This window comes from Sciurus vulgaris (assembly GCF_902686455.1).
Source record: "Sciurus vulgaris genome assembly, chromosome: 5".
NCBI classification, from domain to species: Eukaryota; Metazoa; Chordata; class Mammalia; order Rodentia; family Sciuridae; genus Sciurus; species Sciurus vulgaris.
The window spans coordinates 6,658,045-6,662,385 of record NC_136465.1 but is presented as its reverse complement, the minus strand read 5'-3'; the positions used below and the strand labels follow the sequence as shown (position 1 = coordinate 6,662,385).

Genomic DNA, 4,341 nt, shown 5'->3' with positions numbered 1-4,341 from the left:
TCTAAAAGAAGAAATAATAATGACCAGGAAAACCAAGAAAAACTACACAAAATCATCAGCTCTCCATTTCATGCAAATCAAAGTCACAGTGCAATACCTTCTCACCCCATTAGCATGGCTGTTGTCTAAGACAATGTAAGAAATGCAGATGAGGATGTGGAGGTTGCTCACCATTCAAGTGTGAATGAGCCTTCTTTTGAAGCCTGGCTACTATATTCAGAATATAAGTTTTCTTCTTAACAAATCTGAAACTATTGAAGTCTCTTTTGTATGTGGGAGCAGGCGAGAAGTGTTCAACAGGCTCGGGTGATCTAACAAGTTCACAGTGAGTGATGGGTAGATCAGGAAAGCTTGGATCTCTGGTTGTCAAAATTGATTTTTATTTTGTAGACTTTTACAGTGGGTACTAGAAAGTGAAAACTCTCTGTGGCACAAATTCCACGTTGACTTGACTTTCACAATGGTTTGGAATCAACTGATGGAACTCCACGGGACCTGCGTCTGCACAGTGAGGGTGGAGAACTGAGGCTCTGCTTTAAGAAAACAAAATAATCCCCTTCTGTACCTGGCTGACTTCACCAACACAATGTCCTCCAGGTTCAACCTGGTGACAGTGATCATGTTGCCATGTTTTCAAAAACAAAGAAGAGGTTGTTTGAATATTCTCACCAACATGAAAGAATAAACTTTTGAGGTAGTAGACATCATAATATATACAAGTATCAAAAAATTGCATAGTATATTGCAGGCACAAAGAATTATCATCTCAAATGAAACCAGATAAATGGGTCACAATTACAGCTTGCATATAATTTCCTTTTGAAATTTACTTGTTATTCGCACAATTTCACACGTGGGAGAATTCACAAATTCCAATCCCTTGAAACAATTGTGTCATATCACATAATTTAATGAACACATTAATTGTACAAATGTTGCAATTTCCCACCGGTTTCCCTTGATCCTCAGATCTGAAAATTATCATAGATTTGAAAAACTCTAAGCTATTTTTATCTACGTTTGTGTTCTACTCTAACCTATAAGACCCAGAGTGTCCTGGAAGCTCTGCTCTTATGTCTCTTTCAGAGATACCTGTTCATGGAGAAAGGGTCACATGGGGGGCTGGAGTCAGAGGAGAGAAGAGTGGCAGGCAGAAGGCCTGATAAGCACTGGGGGGCACTGAGGCTGGGGAAGCCCAGGTGCTACTGGCTGAATATTTGGAGCTGCGTAGGTGAGCGTGTCACCATGGTTTCGCCTTTGAGACCATCATTAGCTTTACCAGGGAACTCTGAGGTCCCAGAATAATTCTGAAGACTTGGATATAAATTGTAGTTGCACCTCTAACATTTGAAATTTAGAATTCTGGCCCCTAAATTCATGTGGAGAATTCTGAGGAGGATCTAGACAGAGTCTACCCATCTCCAGCATTTTAGGGGTTCTCTGTGTGCCTCTGTGTGAGTGTATGTTCACGCACCTGGGCTCATCTTCGTACTGGATTGCTAGAACACCACAGCAACTTCTTGCCCTGCTTGTTCTTCCTCTTGGTGGCTCTGGCCCTTCCTGCAATACCAGTGTTCATGGACTCCTCACCGACTGTGCTCTTCGTAACCTTGTTGGGCTTGTTTATTTCCTGGTTGTCATGAATTCTCTGCCCTCCTCTGTGTTTTGTCTGGTGAGTGGTGACTCCATTGAGAGGTGGAGTGAATTTTACTTTCCTGGGGTTGGATTCAGACTTTGGTTGGTTCTGTTCTTGGAGGAACTTCCACAAATCTAAGGTGAGTTTTCTGGCGGCTGTGCCGCCCAGGGGCTCCTCTGACTCCTGTATGTGGCTACAGGAGTCTCCCTGGAGCTCTCCTTGGGCAACTCCCAAGACTGAGTCTTCAGTCTCAACAGCACTCGGTTCCCTGCCTTGTGACACGCTCCCACTGTCAGATTCAAGTTCACTCTTCTGGACATAAAAGAGGATATATGCACACTGACCCAGGACACAAGTAATGTCACAGGCCACTACCTTAGCATCATCCATTTTATACCACTGGCCATTCCCAGCTTTTATGTAGCAATAGTAATGTCCACTGTGACAGCTCACTCCAGCATGGACCAGCACGGCATAGAGGGCATAGGCCAGTGGGCTGCTGCTCTGCTGAGCCATGTACGGCTGCATGTCAAGACACTCAGGATAGAGCACCTGCTTAGCAATTTTGTCACCTGTGAGAACTGAGAACCGTTTCAGTACAAGCATGAGAACCTTTGAGGCAGTCTGCAGGCTCACGGTCTTGCAGGCTGGCATCTTCTTCAGACAAACACCACAGTGATAGGCATTTTCCCCCCTCTAGCCATTCAGGCTTCACCAACTGCTCCAAGGCTTGCTGCACACTCTGAGCTGCCATGATGTCTAGGGTGATGTCCAGATAGGGTTCAAAAGTGTCTGAAAGGCCGTTGCAGCAGAGACACTTGATTTGTGATCTCCAGCACCCTCCAAATATTTGGTGCATGAGGGTGATGTCCTGGGAGCGAGCCCCTGGCTGCTTGTGCCCACGCCGACATGCTTTCTGCAGGGCGTCGAGGGTAAACAGCAGAAATTCGTGGGCATCTTCCTGCTGCCATGTGTGGAAGCCAGCAGCCAATGCAGGCAGGGGCCGAATGACATCCCCAGGGTGGTGGAGAGCCCGTGTCATGTGAGCTCGCATCACACACAGCATGCAGACCCTGTGAGGAGGACAGGTTTGGGAAGGCTCCTGGGACAGCATGTAGTTGGCCAGAGGAGGGGTATATGTCAGACACTGCAGAGTGGCATTCACGTAGCAAGTGTTTCCCGTGTTCTTCAGTCCAGCACCAGCCCCAGAAGATCTCTGCCAGCTCAGAGATAGTTTCTCCCTAGGAGCCAGCTGTGTCCCTACAAGAGCCAAATCATTATTCAAGCATGCATTAGTGCAAGATGACAATGGTGCCTCTCCAGCTAGATAAAAACCCAAATGGACTTTAGCATCAGCTGCATTTCAAGAACATTTAGGTTTCACAAAGGCATCAAACAGAGACTTACCTCCACAGTGGGGTGAAGCTGCCTCCATGTCTCCAGGAGCACTGACCACAGGCTTTCCCAGCTGGGATCTCAAGAGGAGGAAAGCTGCTTCTTCTGAGCTGGTCTTCAAATAACAGTTTTCTCCAAGTTTCCAGCCATTTTACAGCTCAGCTTTTCCACCACACCCACTGACTCAGTGTAAGATCTGCCAATCACCTCTAGGCACTTAAATGGATTAAAAATTTTGGGTGTGGTCAGATCCCTTCTGGGAGAGACTCCTTGACTTCTTTCTCTGATTTGCAGATCCCAGGAGCACAGAATCTTATTCAATTATCAGGATTGTTCAGAAATATCCTGAGGTCCAGTTAGACAAAGCAAACCAAAAATTCAACATTTTTGGTAGTTCTGCTCGGTTGGTGTGATAGGAATACTTTTGAATTGGGTCTCAAAAAACTTGGAAAATGAAGAATACAGGACAAAATTTAGTTTGTTGTTTGTGTTTGTGCCCATTCTTTTAGCATTTGAGGCATGCACAGTTTCATATCGGTTATATTTCAAAGGGAGTACTGTTTGCATTTATTAAAAGTGTTTCTCCAGTTTAAACCACTTTTCCGAGAAAAGGATATATTTCAATCCCTTGTCTTCTCAATGAAACAAGTCATGTTGGAAGATTTTCCTCATTCATTGCCATGGTGGTTTTGGGTTCAAAAGGAAGTCATTTGGGAATATGGCTGCCTGTCTTCAGCAGAAATATCAAGGAGGCATGTGGCACCAGTTAGAATAAGATTTCAATAATGTTCAAGATAATGTTCCTTCTAATTTTCATGTATCATGTGTACAGACTTCTCCACCCAAATGCCAGTACTCCTGTAGGGTCATAAATAATTTATTTTATTTATTTTTATGTGATGCTAGAATCAAACCCAATGCCTCATGCATGGTAGGCAAGCCCACTTCTGCTGAGCTATGACCCCAGAACCATAAATAATTTACATAAGATTAATGTAGTAAGGTTTTTAATTCTATGGCTCTTTACCTCTCAAATTTTATTTTTCAGTGGAATGATCTGAAACATAGCTAGAAAAGGATTTGTCTACCTCTGTTGGGATTCTGAAAGGTGACAATGCAAATGATTTCACTAGTTCTCCAGGGCTTTCTATCATTTAATCTCCCACTCCCTTAAATTAATTATGATGATCAGGAGAAGGGTGGAGAAGAAAGGATTTGTAGGTTCTTTGTCTTGTGAAGAATGAGATCCAGGGTCACAGAGCAGGAGAGCAAAATAAGTGAATGCATGAAACTAATGAAGGAAAGCAGGG

General features: G+C 44.1%; 1 pseudogene across 1 annotated transcript; it reads right to left on the bottom strand.

Annotated features, from left to right (window-relative positions):
* Nucleotides 1-1,480: 1,480 nt before the first annotated feature.
* LOC306662320 (ubiquitin carboxyl-terminal hydrolase 17-like protein 6) lies at nucleotides 1,481-3,071 on the bottom strand (annotated as a pseudogene). Its single transcript has 2 exons — nucleotides 3,044-3,071; nucleotides 1,481-2,896 (listed from the first exon to the last, which is right to left on the bottom strand). The product of its transcript is annotated as a ubiquitin carboxyl-terminal hydrolase 17-like protein 6 (transcript).
* Nucleotides 3,072-4,341: the final 1,270 nt, after the last annotated feature.